The sequence below is a fragment of the Alexandromys fortis genome, unplaced genomic scaffold, assembly GCF_014885135.2.
Source record: "Alexandromys fortis isolate MF-2015 unplaced genomic scaffold, M_Fortis_MF-2015_v1.1 scaffold_0, whole genome shotgun sequence".
Lineage (NCBI taxonomy): Eukaryota > Metazoa > Chordata > Mammalia > Rodentia > Cricetidae > Alexandromys > Alexandromys fortis.
The window spans coordinates 30,601,875-30,626,192 of NW_026067949.1; positions in this window are offsets into that span (position 1 = coordinate 30,601,875).

Genomic DNA, 24,318 nt, shown 5'->3' on the forward strand with positions numbered 1-24,318 from the left:
AAAAAGTAGCGGAGAGGCAATGCCATGCCATGCCCATGGTGTTTATGTTTCATTTGTTTGAGAAAGCCGCCTTCCACTCACAGAGATTCTCCTGCCTCTGCCACCCATACCAGGCCCACAGCCAGTTTTTACTTACACTTGATCATAGCCAACCCCCCAAACCCCCCACCCCTGTCTCTTGGGCACTTGCCCCTCTTTTCTGGTCTTTCATCTTGCTCAATACTAAACCAAGAATCCCGTGAAGGAATTCACACAATAGGAGTAGTTTTTAGAAGATCCACAGTCCACCAAGCAAGTCAGCTTACAAGTCAGAGACCTTACAAGTGACTGGAAACTTCAATGAGGCTGCTTGCTGGCTTGTGTAAGTCAGTTAGCTGGAGGTCCTCATGTCCTCAGTGCCAAGGTAGCAAAAAAGGCAGGGACAGAAAAGTGCCTTTTCGAAGAAATGTTTACAATCTCATCTTTCCAAAACAGCCCGAGAGCTATCTGAAGGGTAATACTCTCCTCAGGGGGCGGAGTTGGCTTATTATTTGTGGAAACTTGATCAAGGGTCACCTGAATGTGCCCCAGGGGTTCAGGCCTGCCAAGACTACCTGGCCTAGGTGTCTCAGCCTGGACATGGGTCTGTGGAAGTGACTTCTGAGTGCAAACATCACCCACCAGTGGGACTCCTGGTTATTTGTATAGCCACAAGAACTGTTTAACTTGCTCCCTCTCTCCCTCCCTTCCTCCTTCCCTCCCTCCCTCCTTTCTTCTTTTAGGTCTGATTTATTTTAGTCCAGTCCTCCCCAGCAAAGAAAAAGGGTATGTGATCATCTTGTTTATGAGCTTCACAGTTCCGGGGGTAGTCAGTCTCCTCCCCACCCCTCCACCCCCACCACACACACACCACCGTTCAGCCTTCAGGAACAGGCTCATTTTCAGACCCCATTAGGACACCAAGCCCGGGCAGGCAGGAGGAAGGACCACACAGGGTCCACACCAATGGGGACCCATGGGTCACTTTGTAAGGAGGACTGGGTCTGGTTTTGGGCAGTCGCCCCAAGCCAACTCGTGCTCCTGCTGCGGTAGTCCTGATCTCTGAGACTTTCTCACGAGAGAAAGCAGGAGTTGTCCTGCTGGCTGGGAGGGGATTAGGCACAAACTCGCTGCATTTCCTATTTCCTAAAAACCATATTCCTTCTTTTCCTTTTTTCCTAGGCGATCACAGCGGCCAGTGGGAGGAAAGTCGCTTGTAGGGGCTAGGGACTGGCTTTTGAAGAGGGTAATTCCTTTGTTGGAAGTAAAGAGCGCCTCCACCCCAGGGAATCTCCCCTACAAGTCTACTCCTGCCCAAAGCAATGTCTCTTCTGAGGCGCCCGCCCCATAGACCCCTGCCCCATTCCTTGCTAAGCCCATCCTTGCCAGCTCCCCACTGTCCTGTGTCTGAGTCTAGTCCACACTCAGGTCCCTTGCCAGCATGGAATTCAGTCCCTACCCTAGCTTTGCTGGGCCTCGGGTTGCAGGCCTTGTGAACAGGTCTTGCCACCCCACGCCTACCACTCCTGTGGAGCGGGGCTGCTATCCTGGCTGAGGACTGCCACTGAGTGTGTTTAAAGAATGACACTCCCAGAATTTAGACTCTCACTGTCCAGACTGGGTTAAGAGCGGTTACGCCCACTCTCCAACGCTAGGTTCAAGAACAAAAATAGTCTCCCAGCAATCTTCAGAACAAACACCTTGGGTGCACTGGAGGAGGTTTATGGCATTGGGAGCCAATGTGGGGACCGTCTACTAGGCAGTCGCAGGCTCCAGCTTTCCTCCGGTCCCACTTGAAAACCCACCAAATGCTCTTTATCCTAAGCACAACCTCTCAGAATCCTTAAACACACCCAGAAAAGAGAAATTAAGATATTAAGTAGAAAACAGGAACTTATTTGACTAAAAAGAGGGGGGGTGAGCAAGAACCACGGAAGGTGTTGTATCCAACCAGGAGAACCCTAGGCTGCTGGGAGCTCTAGAGCACAAGGAAGATGACCTTTCACCCCTGTGCCCTGGCTCAATTCAAAGGTGAAAGGAGGAACAAAGACCTTCTCCTTCTCCTCTGGCACCCAGTGACCACCATATGCTCTAGGCCAAGGGCCTGATAGGGATTACATCCCCAGGCAGGGCTTTTCAATTGTAAACCAGGGCAAAAAGGACCCAACAGCTCCTTCTTGGCATGTCAGTGGCCCAGGTAATGGAGACACCGGTGCCAGTAGAGTTATCTTCTCTCAAGTTCTTATTCTCACCCTGTTTGGTTTGAATCACACAGGAGAGCTCTGTTTCTTACTACTTCCTTTCCCAAATAGAAACAGAATTCAGGGAAAAGCAGTCTTCCATTCCTAGCCTCCTCTGCCCCTCCCCACCCCCACTACTTGCCACCGTGTCTATCCAATGTTATCTGATCAGGATGGTGCCAGTTTGCTTAGGCCACACTGACTGGTCAGCCAATTGCCAGGAAGGTGGTAAGTGAAAGTGGTCCCAGGTGGTTAAAGGATTTGTGTGCCCATATGTATGAGCTTGTATGCCAGAGAGGGAGGAACACACACACACACACACACACACACACACCACACACAACCACCCACCCCCCCCCACACAGACAGACAGAGAAAGAGAACCAAGTAGTTGTGGCAGTGTGAATAGAAAGCCAAGAACAAGAAGCAGAAGAATGCTAGGGTTTTTCATTTTCTTTTTCTTTTTATAGCATAGCATCTCTTAGCAGGCTGACTACTAACTGTCCAGGTAGCTGAGGACAACCTCCTCTCTCATGTTCTCCAGTGCTGCCATCATTTGGCTTGTGTGGTATTGGGGCTCGAACCCAGGGCTTTGTACAAGCTCCCACCAGCACCCTGACTAAGTTGCAGATCCAGCTCTTTTAAGAAAAGAAAATTGTCTTCCTTCTTTACCAGCCTCACTCCTTGAGAGATGCCCTTGAAGAAGGTGGGAAGATCCTCAGGAAAGCTGGGGCTGGGGGGGGGGGGCTGCTGCTCAACACTGAAGAGAGAGAGAGAGAGAGAGAGAGAGAGAGAGAGAGAGAGAGAGAGAGAGAGAGGAGAATTCTGGGAAAGGAGCTTCAGCCCAGCCTTTAGGATGGGAGGAAGAGAATGACACTTCCAACTGAACCCATTTGCTAGAGGAAATTGGGTTTAAAGGAGCAATCACGTCTTTAAAAGGAGCCCCTCCCACCTTCCCTAAACAGCAAGCTGTCCCAGAGGATGAATGCGGGCTCGTGCATCAGAGCAATTGTTCCTATTTTCATTATTCACAGAGAATCTTTGAATGTACCTGTTAAGGTGACAGACCTTTTCAAAGGGAACAATTTTTTCCATGCAATTAATTGGTGCATTTACTAGGTTTCTATTAACATAATTTAATATAAATCTATTTTATAAATCTTTAGGCTCACATTACTGAAATTGAGCTCTTTTTAGAAAAAAAAAAAGTGCCCACAGATGCCTCTTTCTTAAATTAGACAGAATGAAATCCAAAATCTTGCTGTTCTAAGCCAGTTAGAAATAAGAACTGGCAGAAGAGCCTTTTGTATTGTCTTTGTTAATGGGGGGTGGGGGGATCCGTGGCCCAGCCAGAGCTCTGCCACTTAGAGGCTGCTACTTGAAGGGGCTAAGTCAAGCTGAGTTTGAGCCAGGCCAGAAGAGAGTAGGAACTTAAAGATGTGTCTTAGGAACACAGTTGAATCAGAGCTCAGATGAAAATCAAACAACAAAGACAAAACAGCAACAACCCAACTTCAGAAGAGACCTGAAAGTAAGTTTCTTCTATCTGGAGAAAGAAACCTGAAGTTCGTAATGGCGCTCTATGGTACATTCATAACCTTGACTCCTTAAGTTCAAGTGCATTCTCCAAAATTAGGGGGTCCAAATAAAAACAGGGTTTGTGTTTCTCTGGTGTATTGATTTCGGGAAGGCCCCCTCTCCACCGGGTTTTATTCTTCTCCCACCTGAGCCCTGTTTTCTCCAACCCAATTGTATTTTGGTGAACTTTCCCAATCCCAAACAGTGGAAGACCCGGGGGCTCCCCCTCAGAGAATCTGGACAGATCGGAAGTGTGTGCAGTGCGCCTACGGAAAGTAACTAGTTTCAGATTAATGAAGCACTGACAATTTCAATCTGCTTAAAGGCGGGGGTTGGCACTGCCCAGGCCCAGCGTGGGGAGCTCGCCAGGCCGGGCTTTATATTGTCCCCATTTCTGAAGAGCAGACAAAGATGGATAGAGAGACATTGAAAAGGAGGGAGAGTATTTAAAACAGCCCCATAAAGCAAGCTGTCACTTTAAGACAAGAACCATAGTGCTTTGATGACTTTGTATTAGCGGCACCATTTCAAATAAGGGACTCCAGTCTCTGGAGAGAGGGAGAGGAGAGGGGGAAGGAAGAGGAGAGAAGGAGAGGCAGGGGAGGAGGGAGAGAGACAGAGAGACAGAGAGACAGATACCCAGAAATGCGGGGGAGGGGGGAGAGACAGAGACAGACAGACAGACAGACAGACACACACACACACACAGAGAGAGAGAGAGAGAGAGAGAGAGAGAGAGAGAGAGAGAGAGAGAGAGAGAGAGGACTATTTAACTCGTGAGCACTGCAGCGAGACTAATTTTTGGGCAGCCACTTGATTTCTGAAGTTCTAGGAGAAACAACCCACAGCAGGTGCAGGCAAAGGGGTGGGGGAAAGACAGGTGGGAGTTGCCGGGAAAGGACAGAACTCCGGGCCCGAGTGCAGCCGGCAGCTCCAGGAGCGGTGGCCAGCTTGGCCTCAGTTTGCTGGGAAGTGCGAGAGAGCCCGCACTGCCCGCCCGGCACCGTCGTTGGCGATTATAATGGAAATTTTTGAGGGCTTGAAAGAAAAAGAATAGGAAGAAGGGGGGGGCTGCTTAAGAGACCACCTTCACAAAGCTTAATTTAAATTGTTTGGGGTCAAGCAGCAGCAAGCCACCTCCCCCTTTTCCTTCCTAATTAATGACCACGATTAATTATTAGGCATCTTGAGGCTTCAACAGGCTTTGCGTAGCTTAAGCTTGTAGCTGGTTTTAACTTGGGAGAAGGGTGTTGGAGTTAGGTTTATTGTTGTTTTAAGAAAGGGTCCCATTCTGAGACCCTGATTGACCTGAAATTATCTACTAGCCCAGGCCAGAGTAATCCTCCTGCCTGCTGGGATTAGATTTGGGACTGGAAGCAGGGAGTTTAGACTGAACTGTGTGTGTTTGTTGTCTGTCTGTCTGTACTTCTGCTCCCCTCCTGTTCTCTTTTAGTTCGGTTTTCATCTCTTGTTTCCCCTCTCCTTTTTCTTCTTCCTTCTCCTTTACAGAGGAGGTGTCTCTGTCAGTCTGTCTCTCTGTCTCTGTGTGTGTGTCTCCCTCCTCTCCCCCCCCCCCATTTCTTTCCCTACAGTTTCTCTCCCATCCCTCTCCCTTTTCTTCTCATTGAATCCACCCTGGCCTTGGCTCGTCTCCTAGCCTGGTACCCAGTCTTCCACCGACCGCCTGAAAGCAAAGACGCAGGTGCTGCAGACCCCATGTGAGGCGGAGGCATTTCGGAATCCAGCTACACCGTCGGCTGGCGGTGGGTCGGGCAGCGAGTTTCACCCGCTGGATTATTGGGTCGAGAGTTACTGGCAGCTTAAACATTTTTGTTTTGTTTTGTTTCTGCCAAGGAAACTTTCTCACTTATTTTATTTTTTATGACTCGGAAACCAGGACAGGAAACCGGGTGGGCTTTGAAGGCCAGCAAAAGGGCTCCCGGTCTGCGGCGCTGGAGGGAGAAGCGTTTAGCCACCGTTTCATTAGGCACTATTTGAACCTTGCAACATGTGGTACTTTCTGGGCAAGCTGAAAAGGGAGGATTATGTAGGAGGGACACAAGGAAATTAGCGAACGGTTAATTTAACTCGTTTTCTGCTAGACTTTCGATACATTCCTAATTGACGGAGGGGCAGGTGAAGCTCCCGCCCCATGCGGGCTCATTCACGGTGGGAATAAATGGCTTTTTCAACTCACACTGCTCACAATATATCATCATGGAAAAGACATGCAATGAATATGTTGTGGTTTTTTTTTTATTATTATTAATGGAATTACACCCTGCCATGCAGGTGTGAGGGTAAAAACCTATACTGCAATGAAATAAGATTAACAATGAAATTAGAATTTTATTAGCTTTATATGTCATGTAGACCTGGATTTGAAGTGTCAAAACAAGAAAGAAGAAAAGATAGTCTGTAGGCAGCCCTGCCAATCAACCAACGAAACTGCGTGGTCTCTAACTATAGGTCGGCTTCTAGTTCCTTTGGCATCTCCCCTTGGCTGTAGATAGGAGGCAAGTGCTAGAGGACCCCGCCTCCAGGGAAATCGCTGTCTTGGGACCCGCAGGAAAACCACTAGGGTTCTGTAGGCCAAGAATAAGTGAGTACAGGCGCCACGGAGGCTTCTCCGGCCTAGGGTGGCGCAAGGCCACTCCGAGGTCAGCCGCATCCGGCTAGCCTTCAGCTTCACGTCCTCAACGCCAGCTGCTGCGGCTGGTAGTGACCCCTGGGAATTGGGAGAAAAGTCCGAGGGGGAGAATGCGGGGCGAGAGACCCGCAGGGCGCCCCCTTGGAAGCGGCGGCGGGCAGTTTTGTTATCCCAGGCCCCCGGAGCGTCCGCGCAGCTACCTGGGTCTGGCAGGCGCAGAGGTGCCCTATGCAAATGACTCACTATTAGACCAGAAAGAAACACTTCAAATGGCCCTTTGTAACCTTCTATAGAAAATCGAGGTACTCTGCATGACAAAGCACAATTAAGCTTTCTATTCAGGAGTTCTGCAGCTGGTAGCCCATTGGGAAAGTGGGAGGAAACCAGAATATATTAATAGTGTGGCAAAAGTTTTTTGTGTCTGTGTCCTTTTCGGGGTTGGGACTGGGGAGGGGCAGTGGGTGGACCCCGAGGGGAAGAAGGCTCTGCTTTGGATCCTTGCCACCTGAAAGACATCGCCTCTGCCCACGTGGAAAGCCCCTCTTGTCTGGAGGCCAGAGTCTTCTGAATGGTCTCGACGACGCCCCGAGAGCCCAGCCAGGCAGACCACATACCCAGAATGGGCAGGATGCAAGTCCGGACCCAGCCTTCCAGACCGTAGCCAGCTCCACCTAGACTTCGTGGCCTCCTGCCCGGCATCACTGTGCAGGAACCCAGGAGTTCTAATAGGGCGTTGGGACAGAGCGGGCTGGTGTTGCATGCGCATCTGAACCACCAGCTCCCACGAAGATGCAGAGGAGGAGCGATGGTCCGCATCATTTCCTTTGGTTCATTTTGACAGCCCCCAGAGAGAAATGTTGGCTTCTAAACAAACGAGGTCCTTAACCTACTTTAGCATTGGCCCTTTACCGCTCTAGATCTCCTTCCATCCTCTATGCATTTGTTGGAGCTCTAGGACCCTGCCTTGGTGGGCTGCATTGATTTTACTAGAGAACCCGCAGTATCTGCAGGCCTCTGCTTATGGGTGCCATCCCAGTTGGGGTGAATGAGTGGCACTCCAAGTGACCTAACAACCCGAGGGGGCGGGATGAGGCAGGGCGGGAGTGCTTACTGGAAATGCCCTTATGTCCCAGTTGCTGCTTTTTACTAGAAATTTTTTCTCTCAGCGATCTTTCCCAAGACTCCGACTTTTAACCAGGCTCCCCTCGAGCCTTCAGGAGTGAGTGCAAGTTCCCTCAGCTTCTGCTAGTCCGCTAATCTCTGCAAAAAGTCTTATTTTTTTTTTCCTTTTAAATTTGACTGCACTGGGGACCAAACTCAGCGCCTCCACATGGGATAGGCAAGTACTCTGCCACTAAACTTCATTCCCAGCTCTTCCCTTTTAATCTTAATTAATTAATTACTCGGAGACAGAGCATCTAGACCTACTTGTCTCAAGCTCCCTACATAGTCAAAATGACCTTGAACTTCGGATTCTCCAGCCTCTACTTTGTGATCCTCAGCAACCCTGGAGACCAAACCCTGGTCCTTGTGCACTGGAGGCAAACACTCCACCTGCTGAGCTACATCTACAACTCGTTTTGTTTGTTTAATCAATCAATTTATCAACTGGGCAGATGTACATGTGCCAGATACATATGTACATTTTTGTACATTTTTTCCAGAGACTGTTATCTTCTTCTCCCATGTTAGTCCTAGGATCCAACCCAGGATCCAACTTCACCCCCTTGTTTTACTTTTTTTTTTTTTTTTTTTTTTAAGATAGCTGGTCACTAAGTTGCCTAAGCTGGCTTTGGACTGACTCAGTAGTTCACCGACATTTGTGTTGTTTGTCGTGATGTCAATCTTAGTGGTCCCTGTAGTGGTCAGTTGTAGCATTCCCTGTGATGGTCAGCTGTGGTGGTCATTGATGTGGTCAGCCACTGTGGTCACTGTTGGGGTCACTGTTGGGGTTACTTGTTGCACAATTTTCCTGTCTCAACTGCCAAAGTAACTGGGATTACAGGTCTAGCCCTGGTAAACAATCCGTTTTTTTTTTTTTAAAAAAAAACTTTACAAGACTCATGACCTACCTGAGTGAAGGAATAAGTGAGTGATAAATGTTCAGCCATAGATGGAGCATCTCTAGCTCTCCAAAAGGAGGGACAAAGATGATGTGAGAGTCAGAGGAAGGTGGGGAATGGCTAGACTGCTCAGTTCCTGACATGACAGAGCTGCTGCATTCTAGAACCCATAGCAACTGGCTACCTGCACAGCTGCACAGCTGTGGTTACCTGCACAGCTGCACAGCCGGGGCTACCTGCACAGTTGGGGCTACCTGCACAGCTGCACAGCTGTGGTTACCTGCACAATCATCTGCAGCAAACTGAACCAGGAGATAACTTGTCATGGGTCGGGAGGAACTCGCGAGGCCCTTCTCTTCTCTGAGGATTTTATTCTCAACTGAAGGTTGTTGAGGTAGGGGAAACATTTTCCTCAGTGGTACAGCCACTGCTAAGGTGAGCATCTTCCTGTAAGCAACCCTAATGAAACTCATTGGGTAGTCATTATTTTAAAAAATAGGAAAAGAAAAGAACCTGGCGATATGGCACACACCTTTAATTCCAGCACTCAGGAGGCAGAGGCAGGCAAACTCTGAGTTTGAGGCCAGCCTGGTTCAGTGAGTTCAGGTTGGCAGGGTTGCACACAGAGAAAGTCTACCTTGAAAAAACAACAAAAGGATAAAAAAAAGGAAAAAGAAAAGAAAGAAAGAAAAAGGAAAGAGAAAACACTTGAGGACATGAAAATAGAAGAGAAGCAGATTGGAAAGAGGAAGGGGATCCGCAGCAGTGGGAAGGAAACAGAAGGGAGTAACAGGGTTGACTATGATTTAAATATATTCAAAATACAGCATATGTCCACATGTATAAATGTCTCATAACAGAAATATAAATTATCATCAGTATGTACTAAGAAAAGTCAGAAGATAGAAAAACAGTTCCTTCAAAAACCCCAGATCTAAAGCTGGGGACTTATAAATCAGTAGCAAATCTGGAGGCTCTGGGTTCAATCCCCGGTGCTTAAAGATAGATAGGTAAACACATAGATACATAGGCAGACAGACATATAGATAAATAAATGGTAGACAGATGGAAGATAGATGATAGACAGATGGAAGATAGATAGATAGATAGATAGATAGATAGATAGATAGATAGATAAAGGCAGATAAATAGATAATAAATAAGTAAATAAAGCAACTCAGTAGTTGCCTAGTTGCTCATCAGACTTACCATGACTGACTCAATCCCTTTTATAAAAGCCAAGTCAATTAACATCCAAATTTTTGAAACAAGGTCTCACTATGTGCTGCTGGATAGTCTAGACCTCATTATGTAAACCAAGCTGTCCTCCAACTATCTGGGATTAAAGGCTTGTGCTACCATACCCGCCTGTTAACTATTGTAAATCCATTGGTTCTACCTAGTCTTTTCTTCCCACTAAGAGGCCTCTGTCTGTCTTCTCCCCCGTTTCCAACCCTGACATACATTGTGACACAGTGCTAGGAAGATTTACTTCCCAGGGACCAGAATGAAAGATTTCCTGTAGTTTTTTTTCTTCCATTCAGATGGTGCACTCATAGGTATCTCATCTGCTCAGAGGCAAAATTAACCCCAGACTAAAGCTGCTTGCCCATCAAAGTTTAAAATCAGCACCAAAAGTATGCATTAGTCCGGGTCTGGTGGCACACAACTTTAATCTCAGCACTCAGGAGGCATAGAAGGTGGATCTCTGAGTTCAAAGCCAGCTTGGTCTACATGGGGAGTTCTAGACCAGTTGGGTTATGCAGTAAAATTTTGTCTCAAAAAAAAAAAAAAAAAGAATATGGGGTTGGAGAGATAGAGAGGGAGAGATGCCTCCATGCTTAGAAGTACTAGCTGCTCTTACAGAATACTTAGATTCCATGCCCAGCACCCACATGGCTACTCACAACCTCTGTAATTCCAATTTCAGAGGATCTGTCACCTGCTTCTGGCCTCAGAGGGACTGCATATGCATGTGGTACACAGACACACCTACATACATGAAATAAATAATGAAAACAATTTAACTAAAGAAAACAAAATCAGTGAGGTTTTGGAGGCAGTAAGGGGTAAAGTCTGAATGCTGTGTCCCTCTCCCATCCTTATGTTGGAAGTGACTAGGTCATAGGGGTGGTGTCCCCATGAATGAGATTTGTGGTGGTGAGATGGCTTAGTGGGTAAAGGTCATTCCTGACAAGTCTGATGGGCCAAGTTCCATCCCCAGCTTTCACACGGTAGAAGAAAGAACTAAGGGGGCTGGAGAGATGGCTCAGTGGTTAAGAGCATTGCCTGCTCTTCCAAAGGTCCTGAGTTCAATTCCCGGCAACCACATGGTGGCTCACAACCATCTGTAATGAGGTCTGGTGCCCTCTTCTGGCCTGCAGACATACACACAGACAGAATATTGTATACATAATAAATAAATAAATAAATAAATATTTAAAAAAAAAGAAAGAACTAAGTTTAGACAGTTGTTTATTTCACACATGACACGTTTTCTCCCTAATTTTTCTCTCAAGTTTGCCTCAATTCAGAAACCAGAATGAGAGAATGTCCTTGTCTTCAGATATCCCAGGTCACCCTGCGGCTATAGAACTCCTCCCCCCCCCCTCCCGCGTCCTCATCCTCCTTTGTTTGCATATTTGTCTTCCTACAGACGTGACTCACCACGCCTGGCTGTGCAGAGTCCTTTCAAAGTCAGATGACAAGGAGGCAGCATTTGGCTGTATCCCAGAGGACGTCAGCAAGTGTCCCTTCAGAAACCCTGGTGGAGATGGACGTGAAATGGGAGAAAGGCAAAGATCAAAGTTTGACCTTTGAGGCCTGTGTGGAAGGGGCAGGAATGGGTGAAGCTGGAAGGTCCCAGAAGACAATGACTCAAGCCCAGCGAATGTTATTCCTAGGGGATGCACACTGATGCTCACAACATTGACTTCCGAACGCTACATTATTTTATATTTGCGCTGTTCCATGCGACTGGTGTCTGGAAGAGCATTCTCAGACTTGCTGTCGGTTCTGCTTTTCTCCTGAGAGGCAGTCTTTACCTCTTCTTACTCAGGCAAGAGTCAGTTCATTTAACTGTTGACTTCTCCATTTGAAGAAAAATCTGCTGGTAGCTCAGAGGTAAGCAAAAAAGAGGTGCCTAAATGGTCCTATCAAAACTTTCCAAGGGCTGGAGAGGTGACTCAGTAGTTAAGAACACTGACTGTTTTTCCAGAGGACTCAGGTTCAAGTCCCAGTACCCACATGGCAGCTAATAACTGTCTCTAATTCCAAGATCTGACAGTTTCACACAGCATACATATAGGCAAAATGCCAATGCAAATGAAATAAAAGTAAATAAATTAAAAAGAAAAACTTTTCAAGCTGGGAGAAAAGTTACAGTGTAGGCTTTTAACCCCAGCACGAGGAAGGCAGAGGGAGGTAGATTCCTATGAGTTGGAGGCCAGCCTGGTCCACACAGTGAGCTGCAGACCAGCCAAGGCTATGTAGTGATGTCCTGTCTCAGAAACAAACAAATAAATAAATGAAATAAAACCAGTTGCTTCTAAACTTCTAAAGATCTCAAGAGAGGCTCTTTTTAATTTTTCCCCCTTACAAAGCTTTGTTGTCTTTTTTGGAATTCTTCTCTGCGGATCTGTCTTTTATGATTACCCACAGGTCTAGCAGCTCCTGTGTCTATGGGTTCTGCCAAGGTAGCCTGTTGGCTCCCATCACGGCTGTCAACCCACAATTAAGCTGTCAGAAATGAGCTTGCCACCTATTTTCCGTGTAAACAATTGGTTGCTGGTATCAAAGTATTTGTGAATGCAGGGACTGAAAAGAAAACCATTTCTGTGCCTGAAACGGCATCCTTAAAAAAGGGAAACTTACAAAACAGTCGAGGTTTCATTCAAGACATGAAGATTTAATTTGAGCTGCAATGGTTGGCATTATAAAGAAGCAGCGCGGATTTTGATAGACTCGAGTGACCTCATTGGATTGACAGGTATGCGTGTGATTGTAATAGCATCGCCGTCCCCACAAACATCGTTGCTTGGAAAGAAAATGCAACATTCATTTTCTACTATTAGAACTTTGCCGTTACGAGCTGTTCTTTCTTCCTTCTGATTATATCCACTCGTGTCCTGGGAAAGGTTCGCCCTACAGATGCAGTGGGATGGAAGAGGCTTACTTTATGTGTGTGCAAATTGTTAACCTTTTTTTTGGGGGGGGGAGGGGTTAATAAAATTAGCTCATATTCTTAGTCTTCATTAGAGGAGGCAATGAGAAAGTTCTTTTAAGCTAGATGAAGTATTTCTCTCACTGGTCAGGGTTGGCCATGGTCCAGGTTAGGTGGAATCCTTGTCCTATAAAACAAGGTGAGCTCAGTCTTTCATGGAAAGCAGTGGCCTTCGCTACTTCCATATTTTCTCCTATAAAAAACCCTGCTAATCAGACTGGTCCTCCCTATATGTCAGGCAGGTTAGAGATGAGGTCTTGGTTGTCTCTGAGCTGCCACAGCTTTGGAAGCCCTCCTTGGGGTTCCTGAGGCTGCCATGTTTGTTGACCAATCTCCCACACCTCCTACAGTCCTCTCAGTGGGTACTACGCTACCAATCCCGGAACTCACCAAACACCCTAACTCACTCCAGCTGGGGTTATGGCACAGTGGAAGAGTGTTGCCCAGTATGAACCAAGACCTGATTGTATCCCCAGTGCTTCAAGAAAGAGAAGGAGCTGGAGAGATGGGCTTGGAGGTTAAGAGCGCTGGGTGGTCTTCAGAGGACCTGGGTTGAATTCCCAGCACCCACATGGCAGCTTTCGACCATGTATAACTCCAGTTTCAAGGGATCTATTGCCCTCCACTGGCCTATGTAAGTACCATCTGCATATAATGTATAAACATCCACCCAGATATATAAAATTTAAAAAGATAGAAAGAGAATGAAGAAAACCAAACCACATATGGTGGCTTCTCACAGTACCTAGCATTTGGAAGGCTGAGGAAAGAGCATTGCTATGAATTTGCAGTCACCCTGGGCTACATAGTGAGACTCTGTTTCAAAATATGTTATTATTTAAAAAAAACAAAAGAAAAACAAGGAAAGAAATTGAGTGGAGACCCACTCCGCTTTCACTCTGTTGATCCCAGAAAGCTGTGATTTTCCTCACACCACTGGCGTTAGCTCTCCTCCGTTCCCTTTGCATACTCCTATACCCTCAGAAAAGGACAGGAAGAAGAGCAAAGCCCAAGGACAGCTTGGGAGCTGTCATCTAAAGTCTGTAGACAGTAGCCGCCAGCACTTATCTGTGCATCCCAGTCCCCACATGCTCTCTATCAAGTGCCACAGAGTTAGGGGAAATCTGGTCTACTCACGGGTACCCAACTGCAGAAGCAACACTCGCTCCAACACCCCTCTTAACAAAGGGATGCGTCTAGCCGACGCCTTCAGACAGGCTGTCATAGGGCTCTGCCTGGTTTTAAACTAAGCAGTGAAGGATGGGCCGTCGACTCGACCACACTCGAGCTACAGCAGCAGGGAGAATCACAAATTCAAGGCTGTCTTGGGTTATATAGAAAGTTTGAAACCAACTCCAGAGGGAGTCTCTATCTCAAAGTAACAACAACCATAGCAACAATAAAACCAACTGTAAGAAGAACAGTAAAGGATGGAGATTAGCTCAGTAGTAGAACATATGCTTATCATACACAAAGCCCCCCCCCACACACACAAAATATGGTCATAGGAATGGGCCCTAATCCAATAAGGATATAGCTTTTTAAGAAGAGAGGGTGACCATCTATAAACTATGACAAGAGCCCTTACCAGTCACTTACCGGGCTGTCATCTCCCCCCTCAAGGTTTATTTGTTTACATATTTTATGTATATGAGCACTTTTTATCTGCATGTACACCTGCACACCAGAACTGAGTATTGGATCCTATTATAGATGGCTGTAACCCACCATATGGTTGCTGGGAACTGAACTCAGGACCTCTGGAAAAACGCCGCAGCCAGTGCTCTTAACCGCTGAACTATCTCTCCCGGCCCCGGACTGGCATTTTGATATCAGGTTTTCCAGGCTCCAAACCCGTGAGAAATTGCATTTCTGTTGTTTAAGCCCTTCAGTCTATGGTGTTTTGTTACTCTACCTCAAGCAGACCAGTATGGATGGCCAGTTCTTCTCTTCAGTGTCCAATCCCTGCTTCGTAGGCAGTTGGTTTAGAGTCTGCCAATACCTTATTTCCAACGTGTGCCTTACGGAACGAATGGAAATGCCAGCAGCTAAGGCTTGAGGAGGTGCTGGTTCGACAAGGAAAGATGAACGTGTGTTGTTTGGAACTTGCTGAGTTTCAGGTAAGAGTGGTTTTTAACCGGTCAGAGGACAATCTATCTGGACAGTGAGAAATTTCCCAACGTGAGATGGCAGCCCTGAGCCAGGGAGGTTACACCACATCAATCTTACTTTTAGGCCTTGACATTGAAAATTTGAACACAAAGCCTGCTAGCATGTTTCCTGACTGTGAATGTAAATTTTGTGTGTCACTTTGACTGGGCCCTGGGTACCCAGAGAGGCAGTAAAAAATTATTCTGAGTATAGCTACAAGGATGTTTGTGGATGAGATTTATGTTTGATTGACAGATTTAGTGGATCAAATTCTTTTCTGCTGCAAGGGCGGGCTTCCTCCAATCTGTTGAAGGCCTGAGTAGTAAGGCTGAGTGGGAAATACTCTTTTCTTCCTGCCTAAGAGGTATAAGACATTGGTTTCCAATGTCGTGGGTGTGGACTCTTCAGTCTCCATGAGTCAGGTTAACGGTGCCTGGTGCTGTCTCTCCAGAGCCGTCTTCGCATTGGTTCTGTTTCCTCCGAGGAACTTGACTAAGGCACTGACCAAGGGATAGAGGTAAGTAGACTACCCAGTAACCCACATTGGTGACTTTTCAGACTTCATGGAGACTCATGCTGATTTTGCCTAGATTTTACTCTGGGAAATCAGTTCTTTGGAATTTGCAGTGAAGTGTCATGTGGACTCCACCTTCAGCTCCAAGCACAGGTTCTGACCATCATAAACCAATCATGCACAAGGAATTGGCGGGTCTTCCCAGGGCCAGAGAGAGGCTGCAGTTATATTAACTGAAGTTGTGTGGAGGTGAACAAAAGCTCTCTCCTTAACACTGCCAAGGAATCCTCCTCCACAGAGACAGAGAGCGAGACCTTTAATATTGTCAGTTTGACAGGTTAGGATCACTTGGAAGCCAAGGCTCAAGCCAAGGCCTGACTGTGAGGGATGATTTGTGTTAGGTTAACTGACCAGAGAGGCACAGGAAGAAGGCTCTTTCCAGATACTTCTTCACTCTTGGGCTTCTGCACAACAGAACTGTAAGAAAAAAACATTGCCCATTTTCAAAAGCAAGTTAGCTGCCGGGCAGTGGTGGTGCACGCCTTTAATCCCAGCATTCGGGAGGCAGAGGCGGAAACAAACAAACAAACAAACAAGTTTCCCAGTACTGCATTATAGCAGCAGGAACCGGACAAAAACAGAAGCCAGCGAGCATTCTCTGGCAATGACCACAACTGTGGGTGCTGAGCGATGTGATCGAAATGTTTTTTTTTTTCTTCTGTTTAGATAGACTTTGGCTTTATAACCCAGGCTTTATAGCTCTCTATGTAGCCCAGGATAACCTAGAACAGCTGTCTCCCTGCTTCAGCCTCCTGAGCGCTGGGGTGTGAGCTACCACGCCTGTTTTCTCTGCCTGTGCCCTTCTTCGTCCCTCCCTGTCCCCACACGAACACTTTTCCAAATGCCCAAAAGAATCTTAATTTATGACATGTCCATTTCTTTCCAGGCTCTGGAGAAAAGCTGGCTGGCCACCAAAGACCATTAGGAACTCCTTTCCTGCCAAGCAGCTACTGCGGCTTGCTCTGCGTATGCTCAGAGTTGCCACTGCAGCTACTTGAAAAGTCCTTTAAAGCCTTTCCCGTCCCCAGCCGAGTCCATGGCTCAACTTTTCGAAGATCACATCGGGAATAAGGAACAAAGCAGCACATTCCGAGTGTCCGTTTGTAACCCGCAGGCTTCAGCTGGTGGTAGTGATGAGGAGTCTCGGGCGATGCTATGCTTACACACAGTTTCTCCCCAAAGGTTTTGGATGCTAGAGGTTTATTCCCAATGTGGCAGTGTTAAGAAGTGCCAGAACCCTTAAGAGAGATCCTATTTGTTACCTCATTGGCAGAGCACTGACCTCGCACACCTGAGGTTTTGGTTTCGATTCCCACCACCACCACCACCAAAAAAAAAAAAAAAAAAAAAAAAGTAAGAGAGATCCTATGATCCTATTGTTCTCATGGGAGTGACTTCTAACCCTTGGGACTGGATTGGTTACTTGTCCTGCCTGGTCTTATGTCAATTTGACCTAAGCTAGATTCCTCTGGAAAGAGGAAACCTCAATTGAGGAAGCACCTTCATAAGATCTGGCATTTTGTTAATGAGTAAAAGCTGGGGAGAGCCGAGCCCATTATGGGTAGGGAGGAAGGGAGGCAGGAAGGAAAAGTACACAAATCTTTTACTTACATCCATATTTAGAGCCTTCTCTCTGATTTTAGGGTCCTAGCGTTTATTTCTACCTGTTTCTACTTTAGCGTTCTGTGTTGTACCAACACAATCGTCTGAAGACAGTGCCCTGTCACTTCCTTCCCAAGAACCCTCGTTTTTATTGAATGACATCCAAGTTCCCTGGTTACACGCCCGGGACCCCCTTCATCTATTCCAAACCAACATTTCCTTCTCTGAGACAAGGCTCCTCTCTGACAGCCTTGGCTAGCCTCAGACTCACAATGTCGATTAGGCTGGCCTCAAACTCACAGAGATCTGCCTGTCTCTGCCTCCCAAGTGCTGGGATTGATGTGTGCTATCATACCTGGCTTCAAAACCAATGATGTTTTCCCGTCAGTGACTCTCATGGATACCCTGCTCCCTTCGGGCTTTATCCATTTGTACGTCTTAGAAACTGCTGTGTTCTCCAGCCCTGGAATGTTCTTTTATGTGCACTGGTGTTTTGCCTGCCTGTCTGTGTGAGGGCGTGAGATCTTGGAGTTACAGGCTGTAGTTCGCTGCCATGTGGGTGCTGAGAATAGAGTCCGGGTCCTCTGGAAGAGCAGCCAGTGCTCTTAACCACCGAGGCATCTCTCCAGCACTGACTTCGCTGTTCTTGCCATCTAGCGAGCATTTCTTCTCCTGTGTGGGCATTTGAACGAGAATGATCCCCATGGGCTCATGCGTTTAAATGCCTGGTTCCCAGCTGGTGAACTGTTTGGGAAGGATTAGTGTCTGGCTTTATTGGAGGAGGTGTGCCATTGGGGATGGACTTTGAGATTTCAAAAGCAAAGGTCAGTCTCTCTCTCTCTCTCTCTTTCTCTCTCTCTCTCTCTCTCTCTCTCTCTCTCTCTCTCTCTCTCTCTCTCTCTCCAACTTGTGAATCAAATGTGAGCTCTCAGCTAACTGCTCAGCTTCGGGCCTACCTGTCAAGTTTCCCATGATGAACATAGACTAACCCTTGGAAACTCTAAACAAGACATCAGTTAAATGCTTTTTTTATTTTACTTTTTAAAGTTGTCTTGGACATAGTGTCTCTTTACAGCAATAGAACAGTAGCTAAGTAACCTGTATCTCTGATCATCTCTTCTAGACAGTTTTATCTTCACTTAGCATCCTCTTTCTTCTCTAGTTCTGAGACTCTCTATCAGGTATTAAAAATCTCTTCTTAGTGGGTGGTCACAGTTCATGCCTTTAATCCCAGCACTTAGGAGGCAGAGGCAGGTGGATCTCTGTGAGTTTGAGGCCGGTTTTGTCTATATAACAATTCTAGGACAGTCACCGCTATAGTAGAGAGAATCTGTCTCAAAATAATGATAGATAAATGTGTCTTTTAGGGGGTGGAGGGATGATTCAGAGCTTAAAAGCACTAATTATCCTTGCAAAGGACCCAGGTTCAATTCCCTCCACTCACCAGGCACACGTGATAGATAGATATAAAGTGAAATTATTAATACATAATAAATAAATAAATATTTTTTTAAAATAAGTTTCTTTTAGGGGCTGGAAAGATGGTGCAGCGGTAAGAGTACTTATTGCTCTTCCATAGGACCAGAGTTCAATTCTCAGCACTCACACATAACTGTCTGCAACCCCAGTTTCAGAAGGATCTGGTGCCCTCTTCTGGCATTCGGAAGCACTACATGCACGTGACACACATGTAGGTAAAACACACATGCACAAAAAGGAAAAACAAACATTTAAAAAAGTCTTTAGCCTTCAGCAAATACCTGCCTTGGAATAATTTTTTCTCTTACTTTCTATGTTGTAGCCCACCGTAGCTTTCATGGTTTTGGAGGGAGGCATGGACTCACAATGGCTGGGTGTCTACAGTGCTGGGCAGGGCTATGAAGCAATTTAGTGTTTGACAGCATGCTCCCTGCAATTTTCCCCCAAAGTAGGTGTCCATCATCCCTCCTTCCCTTTTTGTTGTCTTGGGAGATTAAGCAGTCTCATGCATGCTAGGCAGGTGCTCGCTGCCGAAGCTATATTGCCTGTCAGACTCTGCTTTTACGATATCTGGGGTTCAGTGGGGTGGTAGGCACACAGGTAGGCCACTGCAGTTCAATATGACAATGGCCCCAGCGGAGCCTTGGAATAGCCAGAACAGCTGGCTGCCTGGATGAACCCAGCTCTCGGGAGGCAGAGGCAGGAGGAACAGAGATAAAGATTGTTCTCTGCGTGTATCAGGTTCAGGCCGGCCTAGGATAACACGGGATGCTGTCTCAAAAACCAAACCAAAACAAATCGTTAATCCCACCTAAGAAGGTGGAAAGTTTGTGCCTTAGACACTTCCAAAACCCTGCCTCTGAAGGCTGTCATCATCTTGACTACTGGGTTCCCAACACGTGATTTAGAGAGGGACACACAAGTCTATAACCATAGCAGTGAGAGAACCAGACAGAAGTGTACAACAGAAGTCTCCTGGTTTCACGGGTTAAAGAAGGAATGTCCCTGTCTCAGGGGACTTGGGTCTTGCATTTCATTAGTAAGAAACGGGTTTGAACCCTGCCCTCTCTTCTAGCATCTTCAGGGGTTCCTTACCTGTTGTTTGTTACATGTGAAGAGGTTCATTTTCTCCAATAACCCCTTGGTGAGCCAGGTGTGCTGGCAGGTGTTGTTGGTTTAATTTTTTCTCTTTGGGGGCCTGCCACCCAGTTCCCGAATAAATACATGGAGAGTTATTCTTACTTATGAATGCCTGGCCTTAGCTTGACTTGCTTCTAGCCAGCTTTCCTAACTAAAATTATCCCATTTCTTTTCTATGTTTTGCCTCTGGGCTTTTTACCTTTGTTTATTCTGTATATCTTTTCCCCTCCTTACTCCGAGTCTGGCTGAGTGGCTGGGTGGCTGGCCCCTGGCATCCTCCTCTTCTCTCAAGCCTAGATTTCTCCTGTTTATTCTCTTTGCCTGGCAGCCCTGCCTATCCTTTCTCTTGACTAGTGATTGGCCACTCAGCTCTTTATTAGGCCAATCAGGTGTTTCAGACAGGTAACGTAACAGTTTTACAGAGTCAAACAAATGCAACGTAAAAGAATGCAGCACGTCTTTGCATCATTAAACAAATATTCCACAACACAAATGAATGTAACACATCTTAAATTAATATTTCACAACAGGCGTGTACCTCTGGTCCTGGCACTCCAGGAGGGAAGTCTTTGTGAGCTTCAGGTCAGCCTGGACTCTGTAATAAGACCCTGTCTCAAAACAACAAAGCAAAATAAGCAGCAATATAAAAAAAAAATCTAACCTCTTGGGGCTGGAAAGATGATGACTTAGCAGTTAAAAGCACATACTGCTCTTACAGAGGACCCAAGATCAATTCCCAGCCTCTCCTTCAGGCGGCTGCCAAGCACCTGGAACTCCAGCTCTAGAAGATGTAATTCCCGTGGCCTCCACAGGCATTGGCACCCACATGCACAAACACACTCACACACAATTAAAAATAATAATTAGCTGGGCGTGGTGGTGCATGCCTCTAATCCTGGCACTCGGGAGGCAGAGATAGCCAGATCTCGGTGAGTTCAAAGTCAGTCTGATCTACTCTACGAGTTCCAGGCATAGCCAGGGTTACATAGAGAGACCCTATCTCAAAAAAACAGCAGCAGCAACAACAACAAAACAAAACAAAAACATCACCTGGTGTCACATGCTTATAAGCCCAACATTCAAGAGGTGGAGTCATATGGCCCAGGAGTTCAAGATCATCCTCAGCTACATAGTGAGTTCAAGGCTACTCTGGGCAACTTGAAACCATGCCTCAAAAACAAAACAACAGGAACCAACAACTTTGTGAAAGTCAACTGCCTGCTAGGGGCACTGGGAAATCTACAATAGTATTTTGATAATCTAGTGGAGGTTATAAAGAAAGAGTTTACGAAACTTGGTAAGTCCTATGGAGAAAGCACAGATGCAGGAAGAAAGACCCACAGCTTGTTCCCTCTTGTTTCCATGGAGATAACATTGCCACTGATGGATGGATGAAAAAGAGCCAGGTATCCTTAGGGCAGAGAGAGGAACATGCCAGAGTTGGGAACGGGCAAGGGGAGTTAGACAGCACAGGCCCTTCCAAAGGAACATTGCTGAGTGGGGGCGAGGGTGTGGTCTGCCACCCATAGTTGTGGGTTCAAGTCTCAGTCCCATCTCCTACTAACACTGTGACCTTGTGACTTTTGGTGACATTGAGTTCCCTACACAGACACACACCCCAACTTTTGGGGTTAGTTGTTTGTACAGGGTCCCAAAGGAAACTGTAAACTCAGATTTTAAACATTCACCCACAGGTAAGGTGTAGAGACATATACCTCTAATTCCAACACTTGGAAGGCAGAGGCAGAAGAATGGGATCCAGTGTGGAGCCAGCTAAGTCTACACCCCTAACTCCGGGCCAGCTAGGACCCAGGGAGACCCTGTCTCAAAAAAGAAAACAAAAATCAAAGAAGAAAAACAAAACCAAAAATATTTCCAAATGTTTTAGGCCAACTATGGCCCACTCCTTTTATTCTGCCACTTAGGAGGTGGAGGCAGGGAGGTTGGGAGTTCAAGACCATCTTCCTCTCTCAGCTACACAGTGAGTAGAAGCCTTTCGGGGCTACCTGAGACGCCGTGTCACACCGTGTCAGCCTTCTCCCCAGAAAATCTTATCTCAGAGTCTCTGAGTTTTTAACAGTTACTGCATTTATTAGAAAATTTACAAAGAAGAAAAATCTAACCCACAGCTCATTTTCCAATGTGGTTAAATGTTTGTGAATTCTAAATTACCAGTGAGTGACAAGAACACAATGCTGTGTTTTGCAGACGTTTAATTAACCACTCATTAATCTAGATTTTAATGATACTTTTTTAAAAAGTGGAGGAGTTTTTCTGGTTTTTTTTTTTTTTCCAGGTCTGAATGATTTCTGTGGGTTGGTAAACTCTGAGGGACTCCACTCCCGACTCCAGTAGCTTGAGGGATGAACTGGCCATGCACTCTCTCCAACCCTTAGGCCCCTGGTCTGAATCTCCTCCACTTCCGGTTCCCTGCCTGAGCTCTGGGCTCTACTATTTATGCCTGGATTCCTTTACAATTACTCCCCAACCCCCAACCCCCTTTAAATCAAAGTCTGTCTTCCTTGATAGCCTTAACTTCTTCATGGCAGGCTCTAAAATTCACTTTGTAGTTCTCCAGCTCCAGAGCCACTGGGGATGGGGCTCTCGAAGGTGCTTAGGGACCCTCAATTGGGCAGATGGACAGCAGTGAGCCACAGCTGCTACTGTCTCTTCCTTCTTCGTTACCTGTTACCTTCTCCTCTTTCTTCTTTTTTTTTTTTTTTTTTTTTTTTTTTTGGTTTTTCGAGGCAGGGTTTCTCTGTGGCTTTGGAGCCTGTCCCAGAACTAGCTCNTTTTTTGGTTTTTCGAGGCAGGGTTTCTCTGTGGCTTTGGAGCCTGTCCCAGAACTAGCTCTGTAGACCAGGCTGGCCTCGAACTCACAGATATCCGCCTGCCTCTGCCTCCCAAGTGCTGGGATTAAAGGCGTGCACCACCATCGCCCGGCCTCCTCTTTCTTCTTAATTCTTAGGATCTGGTAAGTGCCATTTCCCCATTCCTTGTAACCTTGTAAATGCATTTTGAACAAACTGGCTTCTGTCCCTCTTACCCAACCCCACCTCAATTTTATCTTCATTCTCTAATGAGTGTCATATAAAATTCACATGGTGACTGGTGGGGTAGTTCATTGGGTAGAGAGCTTACCTGCTGGGCAGGGAACCTTTGGTTTGATTCTCAGGGGTAGTGGTATACACTTATACCAACACTCGGGGAGTAGAGATTGGAGTTCAAAGTTCAAGATCATCCTCAGACACAATGTGAATTCCAGTCCCCGCCTAAAGATATAAAGAAGCACAACACGTTTTTCAGTTTTAGCAAATAGAATCACAACAACATTAAGAACAAATTGAGAGGTCATCTTAGTTTTCATATTTTTCAAATATTGATTGAAGTCTCGCAAGTCTCTCCATAGTTAATAAATGTGTTTTCTGTTTGAAACTCCTTAGGAAATATTTTCACACTACAAATCTATTTTGCTTATTAGATTTATGTAACTTGCTGGAACAAAAACTAAACTGGAAAGTTCTTGTCCGAGCCAAGCACAGCCATATCCAATTAATGTGGCCCTCTTCAAAACAAGACCATCTCTTCCTAGCCATACTGTTAAGCCCGAAAATGCTTGTGATCTGAAGCCTTCCAATTGCCAGCCTATACAAATGGCCTTCTTTTGCCACGACCAGATGCTTTTCATAACACTGTATACTGCAGACTCAGTTTCTTCTGGGCCCGACTGCTCCCCAATCCCAGGAGGCAGGGAGGAAATGGACACTTTGGCTGAGAGCGCTTCTATTTGGCAAAGGAAGACAGACTACTCTGAGGTCAAGTGCCCTGATTTTAAACAAGCAAACAGAGCCCTGGAGAACTCAGAGGACCTCCCAGATTTCCCTTCTGGGACCTCCAGTTCTGAGGAATTAAACTGAGAATGATCCCTGTAGTTCATTTATGGATTAGAAAGTTTTTTGCCTGCTGTTTAAATTTTGCAGGTCTTCATATATTATATATGAAGAATATATATGCATCATACATATAATAGATGAAGAATATAATATATGAAATTTATATATGCATCATATATAATAGATGAAGAATATAATATATGAAGTTTATTATATTTATATAATTTAAATTTAAATTTAACATATATATATACACACACACACACATTTCTTCTTCTTTTGAGATAAGGACTCATGAAATCAATGCTGACTTCTGTGAGAATTTTCTTTTTTCTATCAAGGTAGCTAGTCCCCCAAGGACCAATAGTACATAAATCTCCCCGCCTTGTAAAACTTTTATGCAAAGGAATTGGAATCTTTTTTATTCTCCCTATCTTATAAAACCTTCATGCAAATCTTTTCGTCTCCCCAGACAGGTAAAACTTTCATTTATAAAATCCCCTAGCTCTAACCCCTCCTACATTTCCAGAACTTGACAGCCTAAATAGCCAACTCTTGCCCTCTTTCCTTCATTTCCTTTGCATTGATTTTTTTTAAGTTTATCTATTTTATGTGCATTGATGTTTTGGCTACATGTATGTCTGTGTGAGGGTGTCAGGCTGGAGTTACAGACAACTGTTAACTACCATGTGGGTGCTGGGAATTGAA